Source organism: Oryctolagus cuniculus, chromosome 10 (genome assembly GCF_051225735.1).
Source record: "Oryctolagus cuniculus isolate XC-2025 breed Fujian yellow rabbit chromosome 10, ASM5122573v1, whole genome shotgun sequence".
In the NCBI taxonomy this organism is placed as follows: domain Eukaryota; kingdom Metazoa; phylum Chordata; class Mammalia; order Lagomorpha; family Leporidae; genus Oryctolagus; species Oryctolagus cuniculus.
The window spans coordinates 109,619,637-109,630,115 of record NC_142876.1 but is presented as its reverse complement, the minus strand read 5'-3'; the positions used below and the strand labels follow the sequence as shown (position 1 = coordinate 109,630,115).

The following is a 10,479-nucleotide window of genomic DNA, read 5'->3' as shown; positions in this document are numbered from 1 at the left end:
GAGCGGAGCGCTGGAGCCTGGAGGAGGCAGATTGGAGCCGTGCCCGGGGCCTGGGCTGAGTCCCGGCTCCAGTGCCCACGCCTGCCACTGCCTTGGTTTCCCACCCCCTGGGGCTCTGTTTCTGGCTCTCTCAAGGGGGTGTGAGTGACAGGAGCACCTGCCTCCAAGGAAGCCCCCAGAACAGCACCAGACTCCCCTGGCTGCTGGGTAGGGCTGGGTCCTTAGAGGCGATTGGCTGCCTGGGTGGGGTTCTGGGAGCTGTCAGCGTCTGTGGGTCCCGGGCTGCGGGGGAGCTGGCTCCTTCCTGTGACCCCACTGGCCTTTCCTTTGTCCTTGCCCTTCTCTTTGCCTCTCTGTCCTTCCCCTCTTGGAGGTCCCAAGCCTGATTTAGGGCTCTCTCTCCCCTTCTTTGGCCTCAGCGAGACATACGAGCAGCCAGGACGAGGGCACCTGCACCTCCCTGTGCCCCTCCTCCTCCCCTGCACACAGGGAGCCCCCGCGGCCTGCTCTAAGCCATCTTGCCTTCCCCGACACTTCTCCAGCCCAGTCAGGAGTGCTGCCTCTTCCAGGCGTCCCACATCCCGTATGGACCTGACCCACAGCCCCCATATTAGGTAATGGTGGTGGTCATCCTGCCTCCCAGGGCTGGGGCCAGAGTGAGTGAGGTTATGGCTGCGAAGCTCCCAGCCGTGGACCAAGAACATAGAAGAGTCCTGAGGGAAGCGGCTGTGCTGGGGTCTCCCCAGAGATCCGGGACACCAGGAACAGGCAGGATGCACCCACACACCAGGCTGCAAACTGGCAGCCTGGGGGACTGTCGCAGCTCAGTTAAGTTTGCTGTGGTTTGTGCTGTGTGCAAAGTTGTGGTGCTGATGCTGAGACCTTCAATCACACGGAGCTGTCGGGGCTTCTCCGGGCACAGGGGGAGGTGTGGCAGCACCAGGCTCCGGGGTCTGTGGCCGCGGTGGCTGCATGTGCTCAGACACGCACCGCCCTCTGCAGGTGCCCGCAGCCCCCCTGGTGGGGCGAACCTGGAGTTGGAGTTTCAGCCGGGAACCTGTCCACGCGCAGAGTCTCATACTGGGCCAGGCGACTCCCACACACAGAGCCGCGCTGCTGGGGAATCAGAGCCCCGACCCCACAGTCCTCGGGGGCACAGGGGAGCCTGGACATAGGGTGCTTGGTAGTGGGTGCCCAAAGTGCACCCCAAGCAGCACTCAGACAGAAGGGTCTTTAGTGTTTGGGACAGTACAGAAGGCTGAAGGTCACTGCTTAAGATCCCACCACTGCTGCAGCTCAGGTCACAGCCTCTGTCCCCATCCGGGCACAGACACCAGGCAGAGTGATCCAGGGTCGTGGGGGAGGGGCCCAGTGTCCCTGATCTTCAGTGGTTCAGGGCTCCCTGGGGACGTCCATCCGCAGGCCCCTCCTTCTCCTGTGTGTGCAGGGAGAGTGAGTTCTGGCATCTGGATGCCCACGTGACAGTCTGCCTGTGTGCCCTTCCCTGACACCAGGGAGGCAGAGCAATCCCCCCCAACCCGGGACAGGGCGGGGGGGTGTGTGCTCAGGCTCCAGGTCCAGGGCTGCCGCCCCTCCCCCACTGCCTCCCTGGCTCCCTGTGGAGGGGGCCTCTGCCTCAGGCTCAGCTTGCATTTCACAGCCTCAGCCCCACCCCTGCAGACCTGGGCTGTGGGCATGGGCCCCTCCTTCACAAACAGGGAAACTGAGGCCAAGATGAAGAGCCAGGCCCCTCCCCAGTGAGCGGTTCCTCCCAGGCCCAGGTGGCTGCTGATTCCTGCCCCACACAGGGAGCAGCTGGGGCAGAGCCGGGGCGTCAGCACCCGGGAGCAGCTGCCAGCCCTGGGCCCAGGGCCTCAGTGTGGAGGAGACAGCTCCACCTGTGACAGAGGAACGTCCTTAGGCCAGTGCATGGAGTGGAGTGTATCTGAGAAGAGCATCGTACAACAACGATGATACAAGAACCAGGCAGCTCCGGACACGGAGCAGGTTCTGAGGTGGCTCATCCACGACAGGTGCACAGCACTGCTGGACACGGGAAGTGGGTGCCGAGATCAGCGCCATGGCCCCACGCAGTGCCCACAGCTGCAGGGCGGCCACGGCTGAACTAGTTAATTACTCACAGCCTAAGTAGTGACCTGGCTACGGGGCCTTGTGCTGCAGCCACAGCACAGTGCCAGGATGAAGCTGTCTGCGTTGGGTGTTGGCCCAGTGCATGTGTCTGGTCCACGTCTTCCTGTGAATTTTATTTAGCACCTGGTAAGGCTTCCCGTGACGTCATTCTTCTGACTAGAGGTAGAAGTGAGGTGGCTGGGTGACGTTTCAATGGAATTACCAACGTCCGAGTGCAAAGACTTGTTTTAGGATCTTGGTGCTGCGGCTCCCTGTTGACCCGGCCACTGAGCTGGGACGGTTGTTCGGGCGCTGCCAATGAGGATACCCGGAGAGGCAGGGGGCGCCCAGCCCAGGGTGGAGCCTCAGAGCCTCTGCTCCTGCTGAGCCCGCCCCTCTCCTGCCCCCAAGATGGGAAAGACTGAGCGACCCGGGTGAGTTTTGGTGGAGCCCAGATGAGTGGGTCATCACCGTGGGGGTCCGCCCTTGCCGTGGGCAGCACCACCCAGCCCACCCAGAACTCAGAGAGAACAGGGCCGCAGGGCAGGGGCGAGCTCGGGGCTCTCATGGAGCCTGCGTGTCTCAGTGCTCCCCCTCAGGGCTCAGAGCCCCCGGTGCTGTGGCTTTTCCACTCCGGAACTCCCACCCGTGATCCTGGGACTCCCAGCTGCAGCCCGAGACCGAGAAGAACCCGGTTGACCTGGGTCCTGGGTCCTGGGTCCTGTGGACTCGGTCTGCACCCGCTCCCAGCTCTCCTGGTTTTCTGCTGGGCAGACAGCCGCCCCGAGACTTGGCAGACACCAGCGCAGGTGACCCCTCCCCCTGACAGACCCCTTCCCCTGCACCACTCTCTTGTGCGTGAATTGGCTTCCAGGGAACCCTGGCTGGAAGAGATTCTGAGTCCTCTGGGGACCGTACTGGGTGCACAGGTGCGAGAGAGGCGGGGGCTGGGATTTCTGTGTTCTGGAAGCTTCCATGTGGGGCAGGGGACAAGGACCACAGTCAGGCATCCTCTGAGCACTCTGCTGATCCCGGCTGTGGACCCTGAGAACCAAGAGGGCCCCCGTGGCTGTGTGGACAGAGACCCGGAAGCTGCCCCTTGCACAGGCGTCCACTGAGCAGCTGCATACTGATGGGGCCATGGGCGCTGAGTGGCGTCTCCCACACTCGCCCTGGGATTCGAAACACCTGCTGGCTGGAAGATAGCGCGTTCTGGGCATCTCCCTGGGGAGATTCAGGTGTTCAATATCAGGAATAGTTTGTACTGACTTGCCTGGGTCCCAGGGAATGTTGAGCCTGGGCCTGCATTAGTGTGGGGATTTTGTGAGACGGGAGTTTGGGCAGAGCTAGGAGCAAGCCTGGAGCTGAGGGTGTCCTCTTCAGGCTGGCTGCAGGACCTCTGACTAGGCCCCCAGTTCTGCCTTACCAAAGCCCAGTGCTCTGTGACAACCACGTGGACGTGGGGAGGTCTCAGGAGAACGGGTGCCTGCTGGGTACAAGGTGCAGGGCCAGCCCGCGGGAAGGCCTCAGGGTGAGCTCTGGGCTGAGCAGGTGGCCCAGATTCTTGTGATCCAGTGCCCAGGCTGGCAGCAGGGGCCAGGGCACGGGCAGCAGAGAGGGAGGAGAAGGGGCTTCCTGGGGGTCCTGTGGGCTCTGCTCTGGCTGTGGGAGTGTGGTCCTGCCCTAGCAGGCTGCAGCTCCTCCAGGGTGGGAGCAGACACAGCACCGCCCTGGCTGACTCTGCCCCTCCTCACCCCCGTATCCTCATCTCCAGAGGGGCAGCCCCGGCCTCTGCCAGCACCTGCTCCTGTGTGCAGGAAACTGCTCAGCCCAAGGGACACCTGGGCCCGAGGAGTCCGTGACCAGGAGTGGGGACCCAGCACCCAGGGTCCCAGTGCCTGTGAGGGCTCCGGGGAATCTGGAAAGGAGCACGGGGGCTGTCACGTTCATGGGGGTTCCCTGCTTTATTTCATTCAGGGAAGGCCCCCAGCAGTCATGCTCAACGCCTGCAGGAAGCGCCGGGACCCGAGCCGGCCCTGCCAGCATCGGATCCTGCAGTCTGCACGCGATGCCGGCCCCTGCAGCGACATGGCCCTGTCCGTCAGTGAGGAGGCGCTGGCAGCACCTCCACCGCTCCTGCGGGTTGGGGTTGGCCCTCCAGCCCTGAGGCAGACCTGTGGCTGTGGCAGGGGGCGTGGCCCAGACCCCCAGGCCCTGGCCCATGAGGAAGACAAGGCAGACAGACCCGGTGCTGCACAGCGCCTCCAGGAGTAGCAGGAGCAGTGGATGTGGGTGGGGCACCTCCCGCTGTTCACCTCGGATCCCCCAGGGCAGCTCTGTGCACCCCTGTCACTGCTCAAAACTCACTCCAAAGGCAGAGCTCAGCCCAGGCAGGCGGCAAGGCTGCATGGCCCCCACCACGGCCCCACTGCTCTTGAGCCTCAATAGCCAATGGCCAGTGACAGCTCTGCAGGTGGCAGAACAAGTCTGAGTCAGGGACGGAACCCTCAGCAGGTGCACCTGCAGGGACACCACCACCTGCCATCAGGGTCACCGTCCTGTGACAGCCTGCGGGGACAGACGCTCAGCAGCTGACCTACCACAGGGTGACCGCAGAAGCTGGACTCGCCTGCCCTCGGCAGTGACCTCATCCAAGATGCACAGCCGCCTCTGCCTGTGAGCGCCCCTCCAGGAGGCTGGAGCAGGGGAAGAACAGGGCCAACCGTGGTCACAGCCCTGGGCACTGACCAGGCCACCAGGGAGGAGATCTGCTGCCACCTCTGCCCCTGGTCTTTGCACCCAGCGAGTTAGAACTTCAGAGTGGGCGTGTGTAAGGGAGGACACTGCACCGTGTCTGTGGTTGGGGGAGATTGGAGCCCTGGGGCTGTCCCTGTCAGGAGGGTGGCAGACGCTCACTGGCCATCAGGAGCAGAGTTGGGCCTTCCAGTGGTAAAGGGACTCGGGCGAGGGACGTTGGGCTCCTGGGTCAGGGTTCTGTCCTCACATCTGGCACCAGGTCTCCAGGCCATGTCCATCCCTGATGTCAGGCCCAAGGGCAGGGGCAGCCCAAATGCAGGGCCCAAGGCTCAGGGAGGCAGAGTACCAGGCCCCAGGTTGCCCTGGGACCTGGATGCATGTGGTGAGCGCCCCCTGCTGGGGCCCTGGAGAGGTGCTGTTGGGAGGTGCTGAGTGCAGGCCCAGGAGGGAGCAGGCACTGCTGAGCTGCCCTTCTTGGCCCCTGCTCTGTGCCTCTCTGTCCTCCCCTGGGGGAGGGCCTGAGCTGAATCTGGGGCTCTCTCTCCACTTCTCTGTCTTCAGGGGGACCCAGGAGCAGCCAGGCCGGGAGCACCTGACACTCCCTGTGCCCCCTACTGTCCCTCCCACAGGGAACCCCAGTGGTCGCTCGTGGCCATCTTCCCTTTCCTGGCCTATGGGCTCCACCCCAGGCTGGGACTCCAGCCTCCCTGGGTGTCCCATATTGATCCCATATTGAGCTGACCACCCCCCACACTGGGAAATGGTGGTGGTCATCCTGCCTCCCAGGCTGGGGCCAGAATGAGTGAGGTTATGGCTGCGAAGCTCCCAGCAGTGGACAAGACCATAGGGGAGTCCTCAGGGCAGACAGAGGCTGTGCTGGGGGCTCCCCTGAGATCCGGGGCACCAGGACCTGCAGGAGCCCCCCTGCAGCCTCTGTAGGAAAAGGACTCCCCACCTGGTTGCAAACTGTAGCCTGTGGGATGGCCCAGGTCAGTCATGTTTGCTGGGGCTCCTGCTGTGCAGAGTTTGTGGTGCTAACACGGGGACCTTCTCTGTCTCCCTCTCTCTGTCCTTCTCTCTCTGCCTTCGAATAAATAAATAAATCCCTTTAAAAAAAAAAAAAAGTGGAGCAGCTGGGACATGAGCAGACACTCACACGGGACGCAGGCCCCGTGAGCCGTGGCTTTACAGCTCCGTCACAGCACCGCTGACTTGAGTGACAGAACATTTTATGTAGCGTCGTGATGCCAGTGACCTGCACCATGGTTTGCGAGCGATCATTCAGGGGATGAAGAGAAAGCAGTGGATATTCTGAGTCTTCAAAAGGCAAATGTTATTAAAGATGTTAATCCAAGAATGAAAACGTTTTGAAATAGCCTACAGGGTTTAATTTCTCAAAACACTAATATCACTCTCTTCAACCCAAGAAAGAATTGTGCAGTCTTTGTCTCACTCAAGTGGAAAGGTTCCTGTGCAAACCAGCAGAGGGCAGCACCGGCTGCGGTTTCCTGCTCTGACATCAGAAGGCGCCATTGTGACGTCATGCCCGCTGCCAGCACAAAGCCTTGGCTGGGCCTGGGTTCTGTCATTTGCCCAGGGAGCGCTGTCCCGGTGACCTGGGGCTGGGAACAGCTGCCTGTTTCCCTTGTTTGGTTTTTGTTCCTCCTGCTGCTGTTGTTTTGGTCAAATTTGTTTTTTCTTTTTCCGTTTTGATTATTTTGCTCGTTTTTTTCTATTTTGTTTATTTTGATTTCCTCCAGCATTCATAGTCTTTTTCCCTTTCTTATTGATTTTCCTAGGATATTTCATTTCCATTTGGATTTTTTCATTTTTTTTTTTTTGGCTCCTCTAGTTTGTGGTTGTTCTTTATATTGTCTCCCATTGTTATGTTTACATTTTTTCACTTTTGAGTTTTTTTCATCATTGTGATTCCCTTTTTTAATATGACTGTGGGGGCCATCTGCTTTGGTTGTTATTACAGTTCAGGTTCTTGGAATTTTTTCTTTATAGTTTATTATTCATTTTTTTGTGTTTTCTCACTTGTAACTGCTTATTAGGGTTAGTATCACTTGTGAGTCTAGTTGAGTTCATTTAGTTCATGTTTTCTGTTGGTGATGTGAGCTTTGTCCATTTTGTGTTTTGATTTCTGTTCATTTCATTTCTGTTGGTTTCATTTTTGTTTGTGCTCAAGGAGTCAGAGCCGGGAGAGCTGATCTGTGTCAGCTGCTGGTTCGCAGTCTCCCAGACGTCAGCCCTGCTTGACCCTTCCTGGGAGAGCCCTGGAGAGGGAGAGGAATCCGGAGGAAGAATCGGATCCTGCTGCTGTCGTTTTGGTCAAATTTTTCTTTTTCCATTTTGATGAATTTGTTTTTTCTATTTTATTTTGTTTCCTGCCACCATTCCTATTCATTTTGTGTTTTCACATTTAACATTTTATTCCACAGAGCAGTCTCCGTGGTTGGTCTGGTGTAGTTGATACAGGTCATGTTTTCTGTTGGTGATGGGAGCAGAGTGAGTTTGTTCATTTTTGGTTTCTGATTTTTGTTAATTTGATTTCTGTTGTTTCATTTTCATTTGTGCACCACTCGTCTCCCTCCCTGGGAGCCCCGGGAGATGGAGAAGAATCCCGAGGCCAGAATCACATCCTGGATGGGGACTTCATGGGGCGGGGACTGACTGCCGGTCCCCCAGCCCTCTGTGTCCCCAGTGGCTCCCGCGTCCCTCAGCAGAGCGGGGCAGGAGGTGTCATGGCGGCTCCTGGGGCCCGAGCTGAGAAGGCTGTCAGGTGGGACAGGGGCTGTCTGCACGGGGGTGGGAGAAAGGGTTGTTACTGCGAGATGGAGCCTGCGGGGGTCTTTCAGCTACGGTGCCTCTGTCTGCAGGGCAGGGGCAGTGGCAGTGCGGGCCCCTCTGTCCTGTGCACAGGGGCTCTGCTGCCCTGTCTGTGGTGGCTGTCCAAGGTTCAACACCCAAGAAGCCCCAAAAACTCGATCTGCACCAGCAAGGAGACTTCCTGTGGAAGGACCTCTTGGTGGTAAGGGACTCACCCACAGTGGGCAGGGTCACCCCAGGCAGCCAGGGTGTCCATTGGCTTCGTGTCTGTGTGCAGTAATGGAGCAGGTGCATGGGAGGGGGTGGGGAATCACACTGATGCCCATGGTCCTCATGGGTCAGGGGAGAGTGCAGAGGGGCTGTGGGCTTCACCCCTGCAGTTTCTGGAGGCTATAGCAGCATCAGCCATACTCCACTTTGCTGTCTGTGCCCCTCAGCAGCGTGGGCACTGGCTGTGTGCAGCTCTGTACTCGGGTCTAAGGAAGGGGAGAGGCCGCAGCAGCTCCCGGTCAGGCCCCATCGCTGCAGCAGCCGGGGGTCCCTCTCCTGAGACTTGGAGCCGAGGTCTCGGCACTGCTCGTCCTTGCCCTGCTGCCCCAGCCCTCGGCCAGGCAGTGTGGCCAGGCGGCTCAGGGCATCCTCACCGCGAAGCCATCCTCAGGACAGACAGACTGCCCCGGGGTTTCCATGGGAGATGCAGCAGCTCTTACCTGGACAAGGTAGCGCAGACCCTGGGCAGGTGGAGGTGGGGCTGCCAGGTGCAGGAGGACCGTGTCCTGGGCGTTTCTGTCCTTCCTGCAGGCCATGGCTCCTGTGCCGGAGGCCCCTGGATGGAGGTGAGTGCATCTGCTCCTCTGAGACTCAGACGTCCGGATCCCGTCCCTCCTGAGAGCCCTGACCTTCGAGTCGGGCCCTTCAGGCCTCGGAGCCTCAATGTGCCCCCCTGGGAGATGGGTGTCTCTGAGGGCCACAGTGGCCCCATGAGTCTTGCATGCAAGGTCCTGCATGGTGCGCGATGGGGGGTGAGCACGTGAGAGAGGGGACCCCTCTGTGGCGGCCGGGCTTGGAGGTCCCTGCCCATGAGCTGTAGACCAGGCCAGCAGCCGGGGCTGTGCTGGGGCCTGGCAGGTGCGCTGGCATCACTACAGCTCTGTGCTGCCAGCACTGCCTCCCCATGTCTGTCCTCGGGGGACCGAGCCCCAGGGTGGGCATCTCCTCTGGCTTGGACGAGGCACCTGCCACCTCCCTGCTGGTCTGTGGGCTTCTTCACCAAAGTGCCCTGGGGTCTCAAAGGGACAGGAACCAGGGACCAGGCCATGGCATGACAGGGCCGTGTTCTCCCCTTGTCAGCTTGTCCCTCTGACCTCTGAAGTGAAAGAGGGTCCTGGGGCCACCAAAGGGTCTACACAGCAGATGCTGCAGCAGAGCTATGTCTCTGGTGACCCACGTCTCCACGATCTTCCACGGGAAGACAGACTCCAAGACTTGCAGCTTCAGAATCCTTGCCTCTGGGGTCATCAAGCGTATAGTGTCCTTCGTCCTCGCTGCCCCAATGACAGGACATCATGGCTTCTCTGGCTGCCCCCAGGTCACCACGATCGTCCACAGGAAGGTGGACTCCAAGATGCCCAGCTTGAGAATGCTAACCTTCCAGAAGAGGTGTTGAAAGGCCCTGGTCCTCGCTGCCCCAAGGACAGGTCCCCATGGCTACTCTGGCTGCCCCAGGTCATCATGATCATCCATTGGAAGACTGATTCCAAGATGCCCAGTTTCAGAATCCTCGCCCTTCCAGAAAAGGGGTTGAATGTCCCTCGTCCTTGCTACCCCACAGCCAGGACCCCATGTCTTCTCTGGCTGCCCCCAGGTCAACAGGATCATCCGTCCACAGGAAGATGGACTCCGAGATGGCCAGCTACAGAATCCTCGCCCTTTCCAAACAGGTGTTGAATGTCCCTCATGCTCGCTGCCCCAAGGACAGGACGCCGTGGCTTCTCTGGCTGCCCCCAGATCACCACCGGGAAATGGACTCCGACACCCAGCTTCAGAATCCTCGCCCTTACAGAAGAGGTGTTGATGTCCCTCGTCCTCGCTGCCCCAAGGACAGGTCCCCATGGCTACTCTGGCTGCCCCCAGGTCACCATGATCATCCATTGGAAGACTGACTCCAAGATGCCCAGTTTCAGAATCCTTGCCCATCCAGAAAAGGTTGATGTCTCTCATCCTCGCTGCCCCAAGGACAGGACCCCGTGGCTTCTCTGGCTGCCCCCAGGTCACCATGATTGTCCATCCACAGGAGATGGAATCGGAGACGCCCAGCTTCAGAATGCTCACCCTTCCAGAAGAGGTGTTGATGTCCCTCGTCCTCACTGCCCAATGGACAGGACCCCGTGGCTGCTCTGTCCCCGGGGAGCAGCTGCTGCCTGGGAAGAACTTCGTTGCCTCTGTTGGTGCCCATGGATTGCCCTGCTCTACTGCCTCTGGGCCTGCAATGAACAGATTCATGAGTTTAACAGAAACCAGTTAGGTGAATAAATGGTGGATGGAGAATCATGAAGGACTCAGTGTGGGTTCGGGCACCTGTGCTCACACACGGGGAGCAGAGCGCTGGAGCCGGGAGGAGGCAGCTTGCAGCCACGCCCGGGGCCTGGGCTGAGTCCCAGCTCAAGTGCCCGCGCCTGCCACTGCCTTGGTTTCCCACCCACTGGGGCTCTGTTTCTGGCTCTCTCAAGGGGGTGTGAGTGACAGGAGCACCTGCCTCCA

The 10,479-nt window shown here is 59.7% G+C and overlaps 2 long non-coding RNA genes across 4 annotated transcripts in view; one reads left to right on the top strand and one right to left on the bottom strand.

Annotated features, from left to right (window-relative positions):
• LOC127492463 (uncharacterized) overlaps positions 1–10,479 on the bottom strand; it is a 29,863-nt gene that overhangs the window by 2,039 nt on the left and 17,345 nt on the right. The window contains exons 2-3 of one of the 3 annotated variants that reach the window (XR_016214988.1): positions 8,430–10,202; positions 6,253–7,688 (exon numbers count right to left, since the gene is read on the bottom strand). The exons of 1 other annotated variant lie outside the window; for it this stretch is intronic. This is a non-coding gene — a long non-coding RNA (uncharacterized LOC127492463). Of the gene's footprint in view, positions 1–6,252; positions 10,203–10,479 lie in introns of those variants that run through there. One more of the 3 variants, XR_007922005.3, reaches the window with a different exon arrangement.
• Positions 1,666–7,347, top strand: LOC149124406 (uncharacterized). Its single transcript, XR_016214990.1, has 2 exons — positions 1,666–2,277; positions 4,108–7,347. It is a non-coding gene; the product is annotated as an uncharacterized LOC149124406 (long non-coding RNA).